General features: G+C 43.8%; 2 long non-coding RNA genes across 3 annotated transcripts in view; both read left to right on the forward strand.

The window, feature by feature from the left end:
- The window catches only part of LOC307197603, an 847,911-nt gene extending 843,542 nt beyond the window's left edge, over positions 1-4,369 (forward strand). For both annotated transcript variants that reach the window (XR_013831461.1, XR_013831462.1), the window contains exon 5: positions 2,854-4,369. This is a non-coding gene — a long non-coding RNA (uncharacterized lncRNA). The remainder of the gene's footprint in view (positions 1-2,853) is intronic.
- Positions 4,370-7,591: 3,222 nt separating this feature from the next.
- LOC307197604 lies at positions 7,592-18,415 on the forward strand. Its single transcript, XR_013831465.1, has 4 exons — positions 7,592-7,677; positions 9,169-9,254; positions 15,482-15,567; positions 18,359-18,415. It is a non-coding gene; the product is annotated as an uncharacterized lncRNA (long non-coding RNA).
- Positions 18,416-23,995: the final 5,580 nt, after the last annotated feature.

The raw sequence follows: 23,995 nt of genomic DNA on the forward strand, positions 1-23,995 counted from the left end.
GTCTGTTTGCAATTTACATCCCGCCCATCAGCATAACAAGGCTCCCAGTTCTCCATGACCTGTCCTGCCTTTCTGGATTTTACACTTTTTTCAGATGGCCCTTTTGACCGGGGGGAAGTGAGACTTCATTGTAGTGCAGATTTCCTTTGCAAGCTTGCTTGGTTGGCCAAAAAGGGCGTATGCGTTTTTTCATGAATATATTCAGGAAAAAACGCATACGCCCTTTTTGGCCAAGTGCATCATTGTGGACGTTCTGCCTCTTTTCCTATGCTTTCAATGCAATTCCAGTCTACCTCCTGAAATCGGATTCCTGCAATTCTGCCCCGCTTTCATGTCCTCTTGGCAGCCTTACTTCAGTATATTTTTGGACGATAGCTGTCATTTATAACTCTGCATGTTTGTGCATTACAGTGCCCCTTAGCTCCTTTCTTCAACTCGCTTTCTTGTGAGCTGGCCGAAACACCTCAGGATGTCTTCAGGCCCTAATCTGGTTCCGGCACGGCATGCTGAGCCTTTGGTTAATTCCTATTCCTGGTGGGAAATGAGAGTTAAATTTGCCCGTCCAGACACCTCCAGCTAGTCTCTCATTGGTTCTTGCTATTCCTGTTCATCTTCCGCAGAAATTGCAAGCTGGGCCAAACAGGAGGTTAAAGGGACTGACTCTCCAAGTCGGGAGAGTGTTAGTAAAGCGTCTGGAATGTTGCACCCGAGTTCCAGTGTACGAAAAAAGAGACATATTTGAACACGTCTCCCGATCACATGGTTGATCATGCTCTAGGTTCCACATGCATGTTTTAGCTGAAGGAAGAATACCTTAAACCTGGGTAGTTGAAACCCGTGGAATGGGTACCATGCAATATGACTTCAAAGGGTCTTCATTTGCTCACCGAACCTCTCCAATCCTATCACTGCTGCCTTTATGCCCCTGTACACATGCTTGATTCTCTTTCGGAGACATAGCAATCCATAGGTTTTAAGATACTTACTAGTCAGGTACATTCTTAGGCGTTTAATATGCGGTGTTGAGTCCATTTCGTTGAGCAAGGAGTAGCTCTTGTCTATTCCATATTTGGCTTAAGGAACTTTATCTGTGCTCATTTCAATCTCTGGTTTTATGCAGCACCCCAACTCACCTTTCCCCTTAAGCAAGCATAAGTTGGTTTTCTAAATTTGAGACCCTGCTCTGTTCTGTAATTCAGTTCCTGTGTAGCCAAGTTTACATTCCGTGTATTACTGATATCTTATGATGTTTCTTTTTCTGTGTGACTTATTTCAGTTAGAATCATCATACCTGAATCCACTCATTGTGCTGCTAAGGGCCTGATGACATAGATTTCATTGCTGAGTGATATTGCTTTGTAGTAAATACCACAACTTCTTTATCCATTTTTCACTTTCTGCTATGTTGAACTTGTACGGTAAACGAGGTTCTTGTAAACAGAGCCGTTCCAAACTTTGGGTGGCTGTGTCTTTTTGATTTTAATTTCCCTAAGTTACAGGACTATAAGTGAAAGTGCCCTAGGCTCTGTTGCTTTGTTTTTTAGATGTTTCAGGAAACACCATACACTTCTCCGGACTGTCTGTTGGCAATTTACATCCCGCCCATCAGCATAACAAGGCTCCCAGTTCTCCATGGCCTGTCCTGCCTTTCTGGATTTTACACTTTTTTCAGATGGCCCTTTTGACCGGGGGGAAGTGAGACTTCATTGTAGTGCAGATTTCCTTTGCAAGCTTGCTTGGTTGGCCAAAAAGGGCGTATGCGTTTTTTCCTGAATATATTCAGGAAAAAACGCATACGCCCTTTTTGGCCAAGTGCATCATTGTGGACGTTCTGCCTCTTTTCCTATGCTTTCAATGCAATTCCAGTCTACCTCCTGAAATCGGTTTCCTGCAATTCTGCCCCGCTTTCAAGTCCTCTTGGCAGCCTTACTTCAGTATATTTTTGGACGATAGCTGTCATTTATAACTCTGCAGGTTTGTGAATTACAGTGCCCCTGAGCTCCTTTCTTCAACTCGCTTTCTTGTGACCTGGCCACAACACCGCAGGATGGCTTCAGGCCCTAATCTGGTTCCGGCACGGCACGCTGAGCCTTTGGTTATTTCCTCTTCCTGGTGGGAAATGAGAGTTAAATTTGTCCGTCCAGACACCTCCAGCTAGTCTCTCGTTGGTTCTCCTTATTCGTGTTCATCTTTCGCAGAAATTGTAAACTGGGCCAAACAGGAGGTTAAAGGCGCTGACTCTCCAAGTGGGGAGAGTGTTAGTAAAGCGTCTGGAATGTTGCACCCGAGTACCAGGGGAGGAAAACTGAGACATATTTGAACACGTCTCCCAATCACACAGTTGATCATACTCTGGGTTCCACATGCATGTTTTAGCTGAAGGAAGAATACCTTAAAACTGGAGAGTTGAGACCCGTGTAATGGGTACCATGCAATATGACTTCAAAGGGTCTTCATTTGCTCACCGAACCTCTCCAATCCTATCACTGCTGCGTTTATGCCCCTGTACACATGCTTGATTCTCTTTTGGAGACATAGCAATCCATAGGTTTTAAGATACTTACTAGTCAGGTACATTCTTAGGCGTTTAATATGGGGTGTTGAGTCCATTTCGTTGAGCAAGGAGTAGCTCTTGTCTATTCCATATTTGGCTTAAGGAACTTTATCTGTGCTCATTTCAATCTCTGGTTTTATGCAGCACCCCAACTCACCTTTCCCCTTAAGCAAGCATAAGTTGGTTTTCTAAATTGAGACCCTGTTCTGTTTTGGAATTCAGTTCCTGTGTAGCCAAGGTTACATTCCGTGTATTAGTGATATCTTATGATGTTTCTTTTTCTGTGTGACTTATTTCAGTTAGTATCATCGTACCTGAATCCACTCATTATGCTGCTACGGGCCTGATGACATAGATTTCATTGCTGAGTGATACTGCATTGTACGTAAGTACCACAAGTTCTTTATCCATTTTTCACTTTCTGTGATATTGAACTTGTATGGTAAACGAGGTTCTTGTAAACAGAGGCGTCCCAAACTTTGGGGTGGCTGTGTCTTTTTGATTTTAATTTCCCTAAGCTATAGGACCATAAGTGGAAGTGCCCTAGGCTCTGTTGCTTTGTTTTTTAGATGTTTCAGGAAACACCATACACTTCTCCCGAGTGTCTGTTGGCAATTTACATCCCGCCCATCAGCATAACAAGGCTCCCAGTTCTCCATGGCCTGTCCTGCCTTTCTGGATTTTACACTTTTTTCAGATGGCCCTTTTGACGGGGGGAAGTGAGACTTCATTGTAGTGCAGATTTCCTTTGCAAGTTTGCTTGGTTGGCCAAAAAGGGCATATGCGTTTTTTCCTGAATATATTCAGGAAAAAACGCATACGCCCTTTTTGGCCAAGTGCATCATTGTGGACGTTCTGCCTCTTTCCCTATGCTTTCAATGCAATTCCAATCTACCTCCTGAAATCGGTTTCCTGCAATTCTGCCCCGCATTCAAGTCCTCTTGGCAGCCTTACTTCAGTATATTTTTGGACGATAGCTGTCATTTATAACTCTGCAGGTTTGTGACTTACAGTGCCCCTGAGCTCCTTTCTTCCACTCGCTTTCTTGTGACCTGGCCGCAACACCGCAGGATGGCTTCAGGCCCTAATCTGGTTCTGGCACGGCACGGTGAGCCTTTGGTTAATTCCTCTTCCTGGTGGGAAATGAGAGTTAAATTTGCCCGTCCAGACACCTCCAGCTAGTCTCTCATTGCTTCTCGCGATTCCTGTTCATCTTCCGCAGAAATTGCAAACTGGGCCAAACAGGAGGTTAAAGGGACTGACTCTCCAAGTCGAGAGAGTGTTAGTAAAGCGTCTGGAATGTTGCACCCGAGTACCAGGGTACGAAAACTGAGACATATTTGGACACGTCTGCCGATCAAACGGTTGATCATACTCTAGGTTCCACATGCATGTTTTAGCTAAAGGAAGAATACGTTAAACCTGGGTAGTTGAAACCCGTGGAATGGGTACCATGCAATATGACTTCAAAGGGTCTTCATTTGCTCACCGAACCTCTCCAATCCTATCACTGCTGCGTTTATGCCCCTGTACACATTCTTGATTCTCTTTCGGAGACATAGCAATCCATAGGTTTTAAGATACTTACTAGTCAGGTACATTCTTAGGCGTTTAATATGCGGTGTTGAGTGCATTTCGTTGAGCAAGGAGTAGCTCTTGTCTATTCCATATTTGGCTTAAGGAACTTTATCTGTGCTCATTTCAATCTCTGGTTTTATGCAGCACCCCAACTCACCTTTCCCCTTAAGCAAGCATAAGTTGGTTTTCTAAATTTGAGACCCTGTTCTGTTCTGTAATTCATTTCCTGTGTAGCCAAGTTTACATTCCGTGTATTACTGATATCTTATGATGTTTCTTTTTCTGTGTGACTTATTTCAGTTAGAATCATCATACCTGAATCCACTCATTGTGCTGCTAAGGGCCTGATGACATAGATTTCATTGCTGAGTGATATTGCTTTGTAAGTAAATACCACAAGTTCTTTATCCATTTTTCACTTTCTGCGATGTTGAACTTGTACTGTAAATGAGGTTCTTGTAAACAGAGGCGTCCCAAACTTTGGGGTGGCTGTGTCTTTTTCAGTTTAATTTCCCTAAGCTATAGGACCATAAGTGGAAGTGCCCTAGGCTCTGTTGCTTTGTTTTTTAGATGTTTCAGGAAACACCATACACTTCTCCCAAGTGTCTGTTGGCAATTTACATCCCGCCCATCAGCATAACAAGGCTCCCAGTTCTCCATGGCCTGTCCTGCCTTTCTGGATTTTACACTTTTTTCAGATGGCCCTTTTGACGGGGGGAAGTGAGACTTCATTGTAGTGCAGATTTCCTTTGCAAGTTTGCTTGGTTGGCCAAAAAGGGCATATGCGTTTTTTCCTGAATATATTCAGGAAAAAACGCATACGCCCTTTTTGGCCAAGTGCATCATTGTGGACGTTCTGCCTCTTTTCCTATGCTTTCAATGCAATTCCAATCTACCTCCTGAAATCGGTTTCCTGCAATTCTGCCCCGCATTCAAGTCCTCTTGGCAGCCTTACTTCAGTATATTTTTGGACGATAGCTGTCATTTATAACTCTGCAGGTTTGTGACTTACAGTGCCCCTGAGCTCCTTTCTTCCACTCGCTTTCTTGTGACCTGGCCGCAACACCGCAGGATGGCTTCAGGCCCTAATCTGGTTCTGGCACGGCACGGTGAGCCTTTGGTTAATTCCTCTTCCTGGTGGGAAATGAGAGTTAAATTTGCCCGTCCAGACACCTCCAGCTAGTCTCTCATTGCTTCTCGCGATTCCTGTTCATCTTCCGCAGAAATTGCAAACTGGGCCAAACAGGAGGTTAAAGGGACTGACTCTCCAAGTCGAGAGAGTGTTAGTAAAGCGTCTGGAATGTTGCACCCGAGTACCAGGGTACGAAAACTGAGACATATTTGAACACGTCTGCCGATCAAACGGTTGATCATACTCTAGGTTCCACATGCATGTTTTAGCTAAAGGAAGAATACGTTAAACCTGGGTAGTTGAAACCCGTGGAATGGGTACCATGCAATATGACTTCAAAGGGTCTTCATTTGCTCACCGAACCTCTCCAATCCTATCACTGCTGCGTTTATGCCCCTGTACACATTCTTGATTCTCTTTCGGAGACATAGCAATCCATAGGTTTTAAGATACTTACTAGTCAGGTACATTCTTAGGCGTTTAATATGCGGTGTTGAGTGCATTTCGTTGAGCAAGGAGTAGCTCTTGTCTATTCCATATTTGGCTTAAGGAACTTTATCTGTGCTCATTTCAATCTCTGGTTTTATGCAGCACCCCAACTCACCTTTCCCCTTAAGCAAGCATAAGTTGGTTTTCTAAATTTGAGACCCTGTTCTGTTCTGTAATTCATTTCCTGTGTAGCCAAGTTTACATTCCGTGTATTACTGATATCTTATGATGTTTCTTTTTCTGTGTGACTTATTTCAGTTAGAATCATCATACCTGAATCCACTCATTGTGCTGCTAAGGGCCTGATGACATAGATTTCATTGCTGAGTGATATTGCTTTCTAAGTAAATACCACAAGTTCTTTATCCATTTTTCACTTTCTGCGATGTTGAACTTGTACTGTAAATGAGGTTCTTGTAAACAGAGGCGTCCCAAACTTTGGGGTGGCTGTGTCTTTTTCAGTTTAATTTCCCTAAGCTATAGGACCATAAGTGGAAGTGCCCTAGGCTCTGTTGCTTTGTTTTTTAGATGTTTCAGGAAACACCATACACTTCTCCCAAGTGTCTGTTGGCAATTTACATCCCGCCCATCAGCATAACAAGGCTCCCAGTTCTCCATGGCCTGTCCTGCCTTTCTGGATTTTACACTTTTTTCAGATGGCCCTTTTGACCGGGGGGAAGTGAGACTTCATTGTAGTGCAGATTTCCTTTGCAAGCTTGCTTGGTTGGCCAAAAAGGGCGTATGCGTTTTTTCCTGAATATATTCAGGAAAAAACGCATACGCCCTTTTTGGCCAAGTGCATCATTGTGGACGTTCTGCCTCTTTTCCTATGCTTTCAATGCAATTCCAGTCTACCTCCTGAAATCGGTTTCCTGCAATTCTGCCCCGCTTTCAAGTCCTCTTGGCAGCCTTACTTCAGTATATTTTTGGACGATAGCTGTCATTTATAACTCTGCAGGTTTGTGAATTACAGTGCCCCTGAGCTCCTTTCTTCAACTCGCTTTCTTGTGACCTGGCCACAACACCGCAGGATGGCTTCAGGCCCTAATCTGGTTCCGGCACGGCACGCTGAGCCTTTGGTTATTTCCTCTTCCTGGTGGGAAATGAGAGTTAAATTTGTCCGTCCAGACACCTCCAGCTAGTCTCTCGTTTGTTCTCCTTATTCGTGTTCATCTTTCGCAGAAATTGCAAACTGGGCCAAACAGGAGGTTAAAGGCGCTGACTCTCCAAGTCGAGAGAGTGTTAGTAAAGCGTCTGGAATGTTGCACCCGAGTACCAGGGGAGGAAAACTGAGACATATTTGAACACGTCTCCCAATCACACAGTTGATCATACTCTGGGTTCCACATGCATGTTTTAGCTGAAGGAAGAATACCTTAAAACTGGAGAGTTGAGACCCGTGTAATGGGTACCATGCAATATGACTTCAAAGGGTCTTCATTTGCTCACCGAACCTCTCCAATCCTATCACTGCTGCGTTTATGCCCCTGTACACACGCTTGATTCTCTTTTGGAGACATAGCAATCCATAGGTTTTAAGATACTTACTAGTCAGGTACATTCTTAGGCGTTTAATATGGGGTGTTGAGTCCATTTCGTTGAGCAAGGAGTAGCTCTTGTCTATTCCATATTTGGCTTAAGGAACTTTATCTGTGCTCATTTCAATCTCTGGTTTTATGCAGCACCCCAACTCACCTTTCCCCTTAAGCAAGCATAAGTTGGTTTTCTAAATTTGAGACCCTGTTCTGTTTTGGAATTCAGTTCCTGTGTAGCCAAGGTTACATTCCGTGTATTAGTGATATCTTATGATGTTTCTTTTTCTGTGTGACTTATTTCAGTTAGTATCATCGTACCTGAATCCACTCACTATGCTGCTACGGGCCTGATGACATAGATTTCATTGCTGAGTGATACTGCATTGTACGTAAGTACCACAAGTTCTTTATCCATTTTTCACTTTCTGTGATATTGAACTTGTACGGTAAACGAGGTTCTTGTAAACAGAGGCGTCCCAAACTTTGGGGTGGCTGTGTCTTTTTGATTTTAATTTCCCTAAGTATAGGACCGTAAGTGAAAGTGCCCTAGGCTCTGTTGCTTTGTTTTTTAGATGTTTCAGGAAACACCATACACTTCTCCTGAGTGTCTGTTGGCAATTTACATCCCGCCCATCAGCATAACAAGGCTCCCAGTTCTCCATGGCCTGTCCTGCCTTTCTGGATTTTACACTTTTTTCAGATGGCCCTTTTGACGGGGGGAAGTGAGACTTCATTGTAGTGCAGATTTCCTTTGCAAGTTTGCTTGGTTGGCCAAAAAGGGCGTATGCGTTTTTTCCTGAATATATTCAGGAAAAAACGCATACGCACTTTTTGGCCAAGTGCATCATTGTGGACGTTCTGCCTCTTTTCCTATGCTTTCAATGCAATTCCAGTCTACCTCCTGAAATCGGTTTCCTGCAATTCTGCCCCGCATTCAAGTCCTCTTGGCAGCCTTACTTCAGTATATTTTTGGACGATAGCTGTCATTTATAACTCTGCAGGTTTGTGACTTACAGTGCCCCTGAGCTCCTTTCTTCCACTCGCTTTCTTGTGACCTGGCCGCAACACCGCAGGATGGCTTCAGGCCCTAATCTGGTTCTGGCACGGCACGGTGAGCCTTTGGTTAATTCCTCTTCCTGGTGGGAAATGAGAGTTAAATTTGCCCGTCCAGACACCTCCAGCTAGTCTCTCATTGCTTCTCGCGATTCCTGTTCATCTTCCGCAGAAATTGCAAACTGGGCCAAACAGGAGGTTAAAGGGACTGACTCTCCAAGTCGAGAGAGTGTTAGTAAAGCGTCTGGAATGTTGCACCCGAGTACCAGGGTACGAAAACTGAGACATATTTGAACACGTCTGCCGATCAAACGGTTGATCATACTCTAGGTTCCACATGCATGTTTTAGCTAAAGGAAGAATACGTTAAACCTGGGTAGTTGAAACCCGTGGAATGGGTACCATGCAATATGACTTCAAAGGGTCTTCATTTGCTCACCGAACCTCTCCAATCCTATCACTGCTGCGTTTATGCCCCTGTACACATTCTTGATTCTCTTTCGGAGACATAGCAATCCATAGGTTTTAAGATACTTACTAGTCAGGTACATTCTTAGGCGTTTAATATGCGGTGTTGAGTGCATTTCGTTGAGCAAGGAGTAGCTCTTGTCTATTCCATATTTGGCTTAAGGAACTTTATCTGTGCTCATTTCAATCTCTGGTTTTATGCAGCACCCCAACTCACCTTTCCCCTTAAGCAAGCATAAGTTGGTTTTCTAAATTGAGACCCTGTTCTGTTTTGGAATTCAGTTCCTGTGTAGCCAAGGTTACATTCCGTGTATTAGTGATATCTTATGATGTTTCTTTTTCTGTGTGACTTATTTCAGTTAGTATCATCGTACCTGAATCCACTCATTATGCTGCTACGGGCCTGATGACATAGATTTCATTGCTGAGTGATACTGCATTGTACGTAAGTACCACAAGTTCTTTATCCATTTTTCACTTTCTGTGATATTGAACTTGTATGGTAAACGAGGTTCTTGTAAACAGAGGCGTCCCAAACTTTGGGGTGGCTGTGTCTTTTTGATTTTAATTTCCCTAAGCTATAGGACCATAAGTGGAAGTGCCCTAGGCTCTGTTGCTTTGTTTTTTAGATGTTTCAGGAAACACCATACACTTCTCCCGAGTGTCTGTTGGCAATTTACATCCCGCCCATCAGCATAACAAGGCTCCCAGTTCTCCATGGCCTGTCCTGCCTTTCTGGATTTTACACTTTTTTCAGATGGCCCTTTTGACGGGGGGAAGTGAGACTTCATTGTAGTGCAGATTTCCTTTGCAAGTTTGCTTGGTTGGCCAAAAAGGGCATATGCGTTTTTTCCTGAATATATTCAGGAAAAAACGCATACGCCCTTTTTGGCCAAGTGCATCATTGTGGACGTTCTGCCTCTTTCCCTATGCTTTCAATGCAATTCCAATCTACCTCCTGAAATCGGTTTCCTGCAATTCTGCCCCGCATTCAAGTCCTCTTGGCAGCCTTACTTCAGTATATTTTTGGACGATAGCTGTCATTTATAACTCTGCAGGTTTGTGACTTACAGTGCCCCTGAGCTCCTTTCTTCCACTCGCTTTCTTGTGACCTGGCCGCAACACCGCAGGATGGCTTCAGGCCCTAATCTGGTTCTGGCACGGCACGGTGAGCCTTTGGTTAATTCCTCTTCCTGGTGGGAAATGAGAGTTAAATTTGCCCGTCCAGACACCTCCAGCTAGTCTCTCATTGCTTCTCGCGATTCCTGTTCATCTTCCGCAGAAATTGCAAACTGGGCCAAACAGGAGGTTAAAGGGACTGACTCTCCAAGTCGAGAGAGTGTTAGTAAAGCGTCTGGAATGTTGCACCCGAGTACCAGGGTACGAAAACTGAGACATATTTGGACACGTCTGCCGATCAAACGGTTGATCATACTCTAGGTTCCACATGCATGTTTTAGCTAAAGGAAGAATACGTTAAACCTGGGTAGTTGAAACCCGTGGAATGGGTACCATGCAATATGACTTCAAAGGGTCTTCATTTGCTCACCGAACCTCTCCAATCCTATCACTGCTGCGTTTATGCCCCTGTACACATTCTTGATTCTCTTTCGGAGACATAGCAATCCATAGGTTTTAAGATACTAGTCAGGTACATTCTTAGGCGTTTAATATGCGGTGTTGAGTGCATTTCGTTGAGCAAGGAGTAGCTCTTGTCTATTCCATATTTGGCTTAAGGAACTTTATCTGTGCTCATTTCAATCTCTGGTTTTATGCAGCACCCCAACTCACCTTTCCCCTTAAGCAAGCATAAGTTGGTTTTCTAAATTTGAGACCCTGTTCTGTTCTGTAATTCATTTCCTGTGTAGCCAAGTTTACATTCCGTGTATTACTGATATCTTATGATGTTTCTTTTTCTGTGTGACTTATTTCAGTTAGAATCATCATACCTGAATCCACTCATTGTGCTGCTAAGGGCCTGATGACATAGATTTCATTGCTGAGTGATATTGCTTTGTAAGTAAATACCACAAGTTCTTTATCCATTTTTCACTTTCTGCGATGTTGAACTTGTACTGTAAATGAGGTTCTTGTAAACAGAGGCGTCCCAAACTTTGGGGTGGCTGTGTCTTTTTCAGTTTAATTTCCCTAAGCTATAGGACCATAAGTGGAAGTGCCCTAGGCTCTGTTGCTTTGTTTTTTAGATGTTTCAGGAAACACCATACACTTCTCCCAAGTGTCTGTTGGCAATTTACATCCCGCCCATCAGCATAACAAGGCTCCCAGTTCTCCATGGCCTGTCCTGCCTTTCTGGATTTTACACTTTTTTCAGATGGCCCTTTTGACGGGGGGAAGTGAGACTTCATTGTAGTGCAGATTTCCTTTGCAAGTTTGCTTGGTTGGCCAAAAAGGGCATATGCGTTTTTTCCTGAATATATTCAGGAAAAAACGCATACGCCCTTTTTGGCCAAGTGCATCATTGTGGACGTTCTGCCTCTTTTCCTATGCTTTCAATGCAATTCCAATCTACCTCCTGAAATCGGTTTCCTGCAATTCTGCCCCGCATTCAAGTCCTCTTGGCAGCCTTACTTCAGTATATTTTTGGACGATAGCTGTCATTTATAACTCTGCAGGTTTGTGACTTACAGTGCCCCTGAGCTCCTTTCTTCCACTCGCTTTCTTGTGACCTGGCCGCAACACCGCAGGATGGCTTCAGGCCCTAATCTGGTTCTGGCACGGCACGGTGAGCCTTTGGTTAATTCCTCTTCCTGGTGGGAAATGAGAGTTAAATTTGCCCGTCCAGACACCTCCAGCTAGTCTCTCATTGCTTCTCGCGATTCCTGTTCATCTTCCGCAGAAATTGCAAACTGGGCCAAACAGGAGGTTAAAGGGACTGACTCTCCAAGTCGAGAGAGTGTTAGTAAAGCGTCTGGAATGTTGCACCCGAGTACCAGGGTACGAAAACTGAGACATATTTGAACACGTCTGCCGATCAAACGGTTGATCATACTCTAGGTTCCACATGCATGTTTTAGCTAAAGGAAGAATACGTTAAACCTGGGTAGTTGAAACCCGTGGAATGGGTACCATGCAATATGACTTCAAAGGGTCTTCATTTGCTCACCGAACCTCTCCAATCCTATCACTGCTGCGTTTATGCCCCTGTACACATTCTTGATTCTCTTTCGGAGACATAGCAATCCATAGGTTTTAAGATACTTACTAGTCAGGTACATTCTTAGGCGTTTAATATGCGGTGTTGAGTGCATTTCGTTGAGCAAGGAGTAGCTCTTGTCTATTCCATATTTGGCTTAAGGAACTTTATCTGTGCTCATTTCAATCTCTGGTTTTATGCAGCACCCCAACTCACCTTTCCCCTTAAGCAAGCATAAGTTGGTTTTCTAAATTTGAGACCCTGTTCTGTTCTGTAATTCATTTCCTGTGTAGCCAAGTTTACATTCCGTGTATTACTGATATCTTATGATGTTTCTTTTTCTGTGTGACTTATTTCAGTTAGAATCATCATACCTGAATCCACTCATTGTGCTGCTAAGGGCCTGATGACATAGATTTCATTGCTGAGTGATATTGCTTTGTAAGTAAATACCACAAGTTCTTTATCCATTTTTCACTTTCTGCGATGTTGAACTTGTACTGTAAATGAGGTTCTTGTAAACAGAGGCGTCCCAAACTTTGGGGTGGCTGTGTCTTTTTCAGTTTAATTTCCCTAAGCTATAGGACCATAAGTGGAAGTGCCCTAGGCTCTGTTGCTTTGTTTTTTAGATGTTTCAGGAAACACCATACACTTCTCCCAAGTGTCTGTTGGCAATTTACATCCCGCCCATCAGCATAACAAGGCTCCCAGTTCTCCATGGCCTGTCCTGCCTTTCTGGATTTTACACTTTTTTCAGATGGCCCTTTTGACGGGGGGAAGTGAGACTTCATTGTAGTGCAGATTTCCTTTGCAAGTTTGCTTGGTTGGCCAAAAAGGGCATATGCGTTTTTTCCTGAATATATTCAGGAAAAAACGCATACGCCCTTTTTGGCCAAGTGCATCATTGTGGACGTTCTGCCTCTTTTCCTATGCTTTCAATGCAATTCCAATCTACCTCCTGAAATCGGTTTCCTGCAATTCTGCCCCGCATTCAAGTCCTCTTGGCAGCCTTACTTCAGTATATTTTTGGACGATAGCTGTCATTTATAACTCTGCAGGTTTGTGACTTACAGTGCCCCTGAGCTCCTTTCTTCCACTCGCTTTCTTGTGACCTGGCCGCAACACCGCAGGATGGCTTCAGGCCCTAATCTGGTTCTGGCACGGCACGGTGAGCCTTTGGTTAATTCCTCTTCCTGGTGGGAAATGAGAGTTAAATTTGCCCGTCCAGACACCTCCAGCTAGTCTCTCATTGCTTCTCGCGATTCCTGTTCATCTTCCGCAGAAATTGCAAACTGGGCCAAACAGGAGGTTAAAGGGACTGACTCTCCAAGTCGAGAGAGTGTTAGTAAAGCGTCTGGAATGTTGCACCCGAGTACCAGGGTACGAAAACTGAGACATATTTGAACACGTCTGCCGATCAAACGGTTGATCATACTCTAGGTTCCACATGCATGTTTTAGCTAAAGGAAGAATACGTTAAACCTGGGTAGTTGAAACCCGTGGAATGGGTACCATGCAATATGACTTCAAAGGGTCTTCATTTGCTCACCGAACCTCTCCAATCCTATCACTGCTGCGTTTATGCCCCTGTACACATTCTTGATTCTCTTTCGGAGACATAGCAATCCATAGGTTTTAAGATACTTACTAGTCAGGTACATTCTTAGGCGTTTAATATGCGGTGTTGAGTGCATTTCGTTGAGCAAGGAGTAGCTCTTGTCTATTCCATATTTGGCTTAAGGAACTTTATCTGTGCTCATTTCAATCTCTGGTTTTATGCAGCACCCCAACTCACCTTTCCCCTTAAGCAAGCATAAGTTGGTTTTCTAAATTTGAGACCCTGTTCTGTTCTGTAATTCATTTCCTGTGTAGCCAAGTTTACATTCCGTGTATTAGTGATATCTTATGATGTTTCTTTTTCTGTGTGACTTATTTCAGTTAGAATCATCATACCTGAATCCACTCATTGTGCTGCTAAGGGCCTGATGACATAGATTTCATTGCTGAGTGATATTGCTTTCTAAGTAAATACCACAAGTTCTTTATCCATTTTTCACTTTCTGCGATGTTGAACTTGTACTGTAAATGAGGTTCTTGTAAACAGAGGCGTCCCAAACTTTGGGGTGGCTGTGTCTTTTTCAGTTTAATTTCCCTAAGCTATAGGACCATAAGTGGAAGTGCCCTAGGCTCTGTTGCTTTGTTTTTTAGATGTTTCAGGAAACACCATACACTTCTCCCAAGTGTCTGTTGGCAATTTACATCCCGCCCATCAGCATAACAAGGCTCCCAGTTCTCCATGGCCTGTCCTGCCTTTCTGGATTTTACACTTTTTTCAGATGGCCCTTTTGACCGGGGGGAAGTGAGACTTCATTGTAGTGCAGATTTCCTTTGCAAGCTTGCTTGGTTGGCCAAAAAGGGCGTATGCGTTTTTTCCTGAATATATTCAGGAAAAAACGCATACGCCCTTTTTGGCCAAGTGCATCATTGTGGACGTTCTGCCTCTTTTCCTATGCTTTCAATGCAATTCCAGTCTACCTCCTGAAATCGGTTTCCTGCAATTCTGCCCCGCTTTCAAGTCCTCTTGGCAGCCTTACTTCAGTATATTTTTGGACGATAGCTGTCATTTATAACTCTGCAGGTTTGTGAATTACAGTGCCCCTGAGCTCCTTTCTTCAACTCGCTTTCTTGTGACCTGGCCACAACACCGCAGGATGGCTTCAGGCCCTAATCTGGTTCCGGCACGGCACGCTGAGCCTTTGGTTATTTCCTCTTCCTGGTGGGAAATGAGAGTTAAATTTGTCCGTCCAGACACCTCCAGCTAGTCTCTCGTTTGTTCTCCTTATTCGTGTTCATCTTTCGCAGAAATTGCAAACTGGGCCAAACAGGAGGTTAAAGGCGCTGACTCTCCAAGTGGGGAGAGTGTTAGTAAAGCGTCTGGAATGTTGCACCCGAGTACCAGGGGAGGAAAACTGAGACATATTTGAACACGTCTCCCAATCACACAGTTGATCATACTCTGGGTTCCACATGCATGTTTTAGCTGAAGGAAGAATACCTTAAAACTGGAGAGTTGAGACCCGTGTAATGGGTACCATGCAATATGACTTCAAAGGGTCTTCATTTGCTCACCGAACCTCTCCAATCCTATCACTGCTGCGTTTATGCCCCTGTACACACGCTTGATTCTCTTTTGGAGACATAGCAATCCATAGGTTTTAAGATACTTACTAGTCAGGTACATTCTTAGGCGTTTAATATGGGGTGTTGAGTCCATTTCGTTGAGCAAGGAGTAGCTCTTGTCTATTCCATATTTGGCTTAAGGAACTTTATCTGTGCTCATTTCAATCTCTGGTTTTATGCAGCACCCCAACTCACCTTTCCCCTTAAGCAAGCATAAGTTGGTTTTCTAAATTTGAGACCCTGTTCTGTTTTGGAATTCAGTTCCTGTGTAGCCAAGGTTACATTCCGTGTATTAGTGATATCTTATGATGTTTCTTTTTCTGTGTGACTTATTTCAGTTAGTATCATCGTACCTGAATCCACTCACTATGCTGCTACGGGCCTGATGACATAGATTTCATTGCTGAGTGATACTGCATTGTACGTAAGTACCACAAGTTCTTTATCCATTTTTCACTTTCTGTGATATTGAACTTGTACGGTAAACGAGGTTCTTGTAAACAGAGGCGTCCCAAACTTTGGGGTGGCTGTGTCTTTTTGATTTTAATTTCCCTAAGCTATAGGACCGTAAGTGAAAGTGCCCTAGGCTCTGTTGCTTTGTTTTTTAGATGTTTCAGGAAACACCATACACTTCTCCTGAGTGTCTGTTGGCAATTTACATCCCGCCCATCAGCATAACAAGGCTCCCAGTTCTCCATGGCCTGTCCTGCCTTTCTGGATTTTACACTTTTTTCAGATGGCCCTTTTGACGGGGGGAAGTGAGACTTCATTGTAGTGCAGATTTCCTTTGCAAGTTTGCTTGGTTGGCCAAAAAGGGCGTATGCGTTTTTTCCTGAATATATTCAGGAAAAAACGCATACGCACTTTTTGGCCAAGTGCATCATTGTGGACGTTCTGCCTCTTTTCCTATGCTTTCAATGCAATTCCAGTCTACCTCCTGAAATCGGTTTCCTGCAATTCTGCCCCGCATTCAAGTCCTCTTGGCAGCCTTACTTCAGTATATTTTTGGACGATAGCTGTCATTTATAACTCTGCAGGTTTGTGACTTACAGTGCCCCTGAGCTCCTTTCTTCCACTCGCTTTCTTGTGACCTGGCCGCAACACCGCAGGATGGCTTCAGGCCCTAATCTGGTTCTGGCACGGCACGCTGAGCCTTTGGTTAATTCCTCTTCCTGGTAGGAAATGAGAGTTAAATTTGCCCGTCCAGACACCTCCAGCTAGTCTCTCATTGCTTCTCGCGATTCCTGTTCATCTTCCGCAGAAATTTCAAACTGGGCCAAACAGGAGGTTAAAGGGACTGACTCTCCAAGTCGAGAGAGTGTTAGTAAAGCGTCTGGAATGTTGCACCCGAGTACCAGGGTACGAAAACTGAGACATATTTGAACACGTCTGCCGATCAAACGGTTGATCATACTCTAGGTTCCACATGCATGTTTTAGCTAAAGGAAGAATACGTTAAACCTGGGTAGTTGAAACCCGTGGAATGGGTACCATGCAATATGACTTCAAAGGGTCTTCATTTGCTCACCGAACCTCTCCAATCCTATCACTGCTGCGTTTATGCCCCTGTACACATTCTTGATTCTCTTTCGGAGACATAGCAATCCATAGGTTTTAAGATACTTACTAGTCAGGTACATTCTTAGGCGTTTAATATGCGGTGTTGAGTGCATTTCGTTGAGCAAGGAGTAGCTCTTGTCTATTCCATATTTGGCTTAAGGAACTTTATCTGTGCTCATTTCAATCTCTGGTTTTATGCAGCACCCCAACTCACCTTTCCCCTTAAGCAAGCATAAGTTGGTTTTCTAAATTTGAGACCCTGTTCTGTTCTGTAATTCATTTCCTGTGTAGCCAAGTTTACATTCCGTGTATTACTGATATCTTATGATGTTTCTTTTTCTGTGTGACTTATTTCAGTTAGAATCATCATACCTGAATCCACTCATTGTGCTGCTAAGGGCCTGATGACATAGATTTCATTGCTGAGTGATATTGCTTTGTAAGTAAATACCACAAGTTCTTTATCCATTTTTCACTTTCTGCGATGTTGAACTTGTACTGTAAACGAGGTTCTTGTAAACAGAGGCGTCCCAAACTTTGGGGTGGCTGTGTCTTTTTCAGTTTAATTTCCTGAATATATTCAGGAAAAAACGCATACGCCCTTTTTGGCCAAGTGCATCATTGTGGACGTTCTGCCTCTTTTCCTATGCTTTCAATGCAATTCCAGTCTACCTCCTGAAATCGGTTTCCTGCAATTCTGCCCCGCTTTCAAGTCCTCTTGGCAGCCTTACTTCAGTATATTTTTGGACGATAGCTGTCATTTATAACTCTGCAGGTTTGTGAATTACAGTGCCCCTGAGCTCCTTTCTTCAACTCGCTTTCTTGTGACCTGGCCACAACACCGCAGGATGGCTTCAGGCCCTAATCTGGTTCCGGCACGGCACGCTGAGCCTTTGGTTATTTCCTCTTCCTGGTGGGAAATGAGAGATAAATTTGCCCGTCCAGACACCTCCAGCTAGTGTCTCGTTGGTTCTCCTTATTCGTGTTCATCTTTCGCAGAAATTGCAAACTGGGCCAAACAGGATGTTAAAGGCGCTGACTCTCCAAGTGGGGAGATTGTTAGTAAAGCGTCTGGAATGTTGCACCCGAGTACCAGGGGAGGAAAACTGAGACATATTTGAACACGTCTCCCGTTCACACGGTTGATCATACTCTGGGTTCCACATGCATGTTTTAGCTGAAGGAAGAATACCTTAAACCTGGAGAGTTGAGACCCGTGTAATGGGTACCATGCAATATGACTTCAAAGGGTCTTCATTTGCTCACCGAACCTCTCCAATCCTATCACTGCTGCGTTCATGCCCCTGTACACACGCTTGATTCTCTTTTGGAGACATAGCAATCCATAGGTTTTAAGATATTTACTAGTCAGGTACATTCTTAGGCGTTTAATATGGGGTGTTGAGTCCATTTCGTTGAGCAAGGAGTAGCTCTTGTCTATTCCATATTTGGCTTAAGGAACTTTATCTGTGCTCATTTCAATCTCTGGTTTTATGCAGCACCCCAACTCACCTTTCCCCTTAAGCAAGCATAAGTTGGTTTTCTAAATTTGAGTCCCTGTTCTGTTTTGGAATTCAGTTCCTGTGTAGCCAAGGTTACATTCCGTGTATTAGTGATATCTTATGATGTTTCTTTTTCTGTGTGACTTATTTCAGTTAGTATCATCGTACCTGAATCCACTCATTATGGTGCTACGGGCCTGATGACATAGATTTCATTGCTGAGTGATACTGCATTGTACGTAAGTACCACAAGTTCTTTATCCATTTTTCACTTTCTGTGATATTGAACTTGTACGGTAAACGAGGTTCTTGTAAACAGAGGCGTCCCAAACTTTGGGGTGGCTGTGTCTTTTTGATTTTAATTTCCCTAAGCTATAGGACCATAAGTGAAAGTGACCTAGGCTCTGTTGCTTTGTTTTTTAGATGTTTCAGGAAACACCATACACTTCTCCCAAGTGTCTGTTGGCAATTTACATCCCGCCCATCAGCATAACAAGGCTCCCAGTTCTCCATGGCCTGTCCTGCCTTTCTGGATTTTACACTTTTTTCAGATGGCCCTTTTGACCGGGGGGAAGTGAGACTTCATTGTAGTGCAGATTTCCTTTGCAAGCTTGCTTGGTTGGCCAAAAAGGGCGTATGCGTTTTTTCCTGAATATATTCAGGAAAAATCGCATACGCCCTTTTTGGCCAAGTGCATCATTGTGGACGTTCTGCCTCTTTTCCTATGCTTTCAATGCAATTCCAGTCTACCTCCTGAAATCGGTTTCCTGCAATTCTGCCCCGCTTTCAAGTCCTCTTGGCAGCCTTACTTCAGTATATTTTTGGACGATAGCTGTCATTTATAACTCTGCAGGTTTGTGAATTACAGTGCCCCTGAGCTCCTTTCTTCAACTCGCTTTCTTGTGAGCTGGCCGCAACACCGCAGGATGGCTTCAGGCCCTAATCTGGTTCCGGCACGGCACGCTGAGCCTTTGGTTAATTCCTCTTCCTGGTGGGAAATGAGAGTTAAATTTGCCCGTCCAGACACCTCCAGCTAGTCGCTCATTGATTCTCGCTATTCCTGTTCATCTTCCGCAGAAATTGCAAACTGGGCCAAACAGGAGGTTAAAGGGACTGACTCTCCAAGTGGGGAGAGTGTTAGTAAAGCATCTGGAATGTTGCACCCGAGTATCAGGGTACGAAAACTGAGACATATTTGAACACGTCTCCCGATCACATGGTTGATCATACTCTAGGTTCCACATGCATGTTTTAGCTGAAGGAAGAATACCTTAAACCAGGGTAGTTGAAAGCCGTGGAATGGGTACCATGCAATATGACTTCAAAGGGTCTTCATTTGCTCAACGAACCTCTCCTATCCTATCACTGCTGCGTTTATGCCCCTGTACACATGCTCGATTCTCTTTCGGAGACATAGCAATCCATAGGTTTTAAGATACTTACTAGTCAGGTACATTCTTAGGCGTTTAATATGCGGTGTTGAGTCCATTTCGTTGAGCAAGGAGTAGCTTTTGTCTATTCCATATTTGGTTTAAGGAAGTTTATCTGTGCTCATTTCAATCTCTGGTTTTATGCAACACCCCAACTCACCTTTCCCCTTAAGCAAGCATAAGTTGGTTTCCTAAATTTGAGACCCTGTTCTGTTCTGTAATTCAGTTCCTGTGTAGCCAAGTTTACATTCCGTGTATTACTGATATCTTATGATGTTTCTTTTTCTGTGTGACTTATTTCAGTTTGAATCATCATACCTGAATCCACTCATTGTGCTGCTACGGGCCTGATGACGTAGATTTCATTGCTGAGTGATACTGCATTGTACGTAAGTACCACAAGTTCTTTATCCATTTTTCACTTTCTGTGATATTGAACTTGTACGGTAAACGAGGTTCTTGTAAACAGAGGCGTCCCAAACTTTGGGGTGGCTGTGTCTTTTTGATTTTAATTTCCCTAAGCTATAGGACCATAAGTGGAAGTGCCCTAGGCTCTGTTCCTTTGTTTTTTAGATGTTTCAGGAAACACCATACACTTCTCCCAAGTGTCTGTTGGCAATTTACATCCCGCCCATCAGCATAACAAGGCTCCCAGTTCTCCATGGCCTGTCCTGCCTTTCTGGATTTTACACTTTTTTCAGATGGCCCTTTTGACCAGGGAGAAGTGAGACTTCATTGTAGTGCAGATTTCCTTTGCAAGCTTGCTTGGTTGGCCAAAAAGTGCGTATGCGTTTTTTCCTGAATATATTCAGGAAAAAACGCATACGCCCTTTTTGGCCAAGTGCATCATTGTGGACGTTCTGCCTCTTTTCCTATGCTTTCAATGCAATTCCAGTCTACCTCCTGAAATCGGTTTCCTGCAATTCTGCCCCGCTTTCAAGTCCTTTTGACAGCCTTTCTTCAGTATATTTTTGGACGATAGCTGTCATTTATAACTCTGCAGGTTTGTGAATTACAGTGCCCCTGAGCTCCTTTCTTCAACTCGCTTTCTTGTGACCTGGCCGCAACACCGCAGGATGGCTTCAGGCCCTAATCTGGTTCCGGCACTGCATGCTGAGCCTTTGGTTATTTCCTCTTCCTGGTGGGAAATGAGAGTTAAATTTGCCCGTCCAGACACCTCCAGCTAGTCTCTCATTGGTTCTCCCTATTCCTGTTCATCTTCCGCAGAAATTGCAAACTGGGCAAAACAGGAGGTTAAAGGCACTGACTCTCCAAGTCGGGAGAGTGTTAGTGAAGCGTCTGGAATGTTGCACCCGAGTACCAGGGGACCAAAACTGAGACATATTTGAACATGTCTCCCGATCACACGGTTGATCATACTCTGGGTTCCACATGCATGTTTTAGCTGAAGGAAGAATACCTTAAAACTGGAGAGTTGAGACCCGTGGAATGGATACCATGCAATATGACTTCAAAGGGTCTTCATTTGCTCACCGAACCTCTCCAATCCTATCACTGCTGCGTTTATGCCCCTGTACACATTCTTGATTCTCTTTCGGAGACATAGCAATCCATAGGTTTTAAGATGCTTACTAGTCAGGTACATTCTTAGGCGTTTAATATGGGGTGTTGAGTCCATTTCATTGAGCAAGGAGTAGCTCTTGTCTATTCCATATTTGGCTTACGGAACTTCATCTGTGCTCATTTCAATCTCTGGTTTTATGCAGCACCCCAACTCACCTTTACCCTTAAGCAAGCATAAGTTGGTTTTCTAAATTTGAGACCCTGTTCTGTTTTGGAATTCAGTTCCTGTGTAGCCAAGTTTACATTCCGTGTATTAGTGATATCTTATGATGTTTCCATTTCTGTGTGACTTATTTCAGTTAGAATCATCGTACCTGAATCCACTCATTATGCTGCTATGGGCCTGATGACATAGATTTCATTGCTGAGTGATACTGCATTGTACGTAAGTACCACAAGTTCTTTATCCATTTTTCACTTTCTGTGATATTGCACTTGTACGGTAAACGAGGTTCTTGTAAACAGAGGCATCCCAAACTTTGGGGTGGCTGTGTCTTTTTGATTTTAATTTCCCTAAGCTATAGGACCATAAGTGGAAGTGCCCTAGGCTCTGTTGCTTTGTTTTTTAGATGTTTCAGGAAACACCATACACTTCTCCCGAGTGTCTGTTGGCAATTTACATCCCGCCCATCAGCATAACAAGGCTCCCAGTTCTCCATGGCCTGTCCTGCCTTTCTGGATTTTACACTTTTTTCAGATGGCCCTTTTGACCGGGGGGAAGTGAGACTTCATTGTAGTGCAGATTTCCTGTACAAGCTTGCTTGGTTGGCCAAAAGGGGCGTGTGCGTTTTTCCCTGAATATATTCAGGAAAAAACGCATACGCCCTTTTTGGCCAAGTGCATCATTGTGGACATTCTGCCTCTTTTCCTATGCTTTCCATGCAATTCCAGTCTACCTCCTGAAATCGGTTTCCTGCAATTCTGCCCCGCTTTCAAGTCCTCTTGGCAGCCTTACTTCAGTATATTTTTGGATGATAGTTGTCATTTATAACTCTGGAGGTTTGTGAATGACGGTGCCCCTGAGCTCCTTTCTTCAACTCACTTTCTTGTGACCTGGCCGCAACACCGCAGGATGGCTTCAGGCCCTAATCTGGTTCCGGCACGGCACGCTGAGCCTTTGGTTATTTCCTCTTCCTGGTGGGAAATGAGAGTTAAATTTGCCTGTCCAGACACCTCCAGCTAGTCTCTCATTGGTTCTCGCTATTCCTGTTCATCTACCGCAGAAATTGCAAACTGGGCCAAACAGGAGGTTAAAGGCGCTGACTCTCCAAGTGGGGAGAGTGTTAGTAAAGCGTCTGGAATGTTGCACCCGAGTACCAGGGGAGGAAAACTGAGACATATTTGAACACGTCTCCCGTTCAGTCGGTTGATCATACTCTGGGTTCCACATGCATGTTTTCGCTGAAGGAAGAATACCTTAAACCTGGGAAGTTGAAACCCATGGAATGGGTACCATGCAATATGACTTCAAAGGGTCTTCATTTGCTCACCGAACCTCTCCAATCCTATCACTGCTGCGTTTATGACCCTGTACACACGCTTGATTCTCTTTTGGAGACATAGCAATCCATAGGTTTTAAGATACTTACTAGTCAGGTACATTCTTAGGCGTTTAATATGGGGTGTTGAGTCCATTTCGTTGAGCAAGGAGTAGCTCTTGTCTATTCCATATTTGGCTTAAGCAAATTTATCTGTGCTCATTTCAATCTCTGGTTTTATGCAGCACCCCAACTCACCTTTCCCCTTAAGCAAGCATAAGTTGGTTTTCTAAATTTGAGACCCTGTTCTGCTTTGTAATTCACTTCCTGTGTAGCCAAGTTTACATTCCGTGTATTACTGATATCTTATGATGTTTCTTTTTCTGTGTGACTTATTTCAGTTAGAATCATCGTACCTGAATCCACTCATTGTGCTGCTAAGGGCCTGATGACATAGATTTCATTGCTGAGTGATATTGCTTTGTAAGTAAATACCACAACTTCTTTATCCATTTTTCACTTTCTGCGATGTTGAACTTGTACTGTAAACGAGGTTCTTGTAAACAGAGGCGTCCCAAACTTTGGGGTGGCTGTGTCTTTTTGATTTTAATTTCCCTAAGCTATAGGACCATAAGTGGAAGTGCCCTAGGCTCTGTTGCTTTGTTTTTTAGATGTTTCAGGAAACACCATACACTTCTCCCAAGTGTCTGTTGGCAATTTACATCCCGCGCATCAGCATAACAAGGCTCCCAGTTCTCCATGGCCTGTCCTGCCTTTCTGGATTTTACACATTTTTCAGATGGCCCTTTTGACCGGGGGGAAGTGAGACTTCATTGTAGTGCAGATTTCCTTTGCAAGCTTGCTTGGTTGGCCAAAAAGTGCGTATGCGTTTTTTCCTGAATATATTCAGGAAAAAACGCATACGCCCTTTTTGGCCAAGTGCATCATTGTGGACGTTCTGCCTCTTTTCCTATGCTTTCAATGCAATTCCAGTCTACCTCCTGAAATCGGTTTTCTGAAATTCTGCCCCGCTTTCAAGTCCTCTTGGCAGCCTTACTTCAGTATATTTTTGGACGATAGCTGTCATTTATAACTCTGCAGGTTTGTGAATTACAGTGCCCCTGAGCTCCTTTCTTCAACTCGCTTTCTTTTGAGCTGGCCGCAACACCGCAGGATGGCTTCAGGCCCTAATCTCGTTCCGGCACGGCACGCTGAGCCTTTGGTTATTTCCTCTTCCTGGTGGGAAATGAGAGTTAAATTTGCCCGGCCAGACACCTCCAGCTAGTCTCTCATTGGTT

Source organism: Stenella coeruleoalba, assembly GCF_951394435.1.
Source record: "Stenella coeruleoalba genome assembly, chromosome: 15".
Taxonomy (NCBI): Eukaryota; Metazoa; Chordata; class Mammalia; order Artiodactyla; family Delphinidae; genus Stenella; species Stenella coeruleoalba.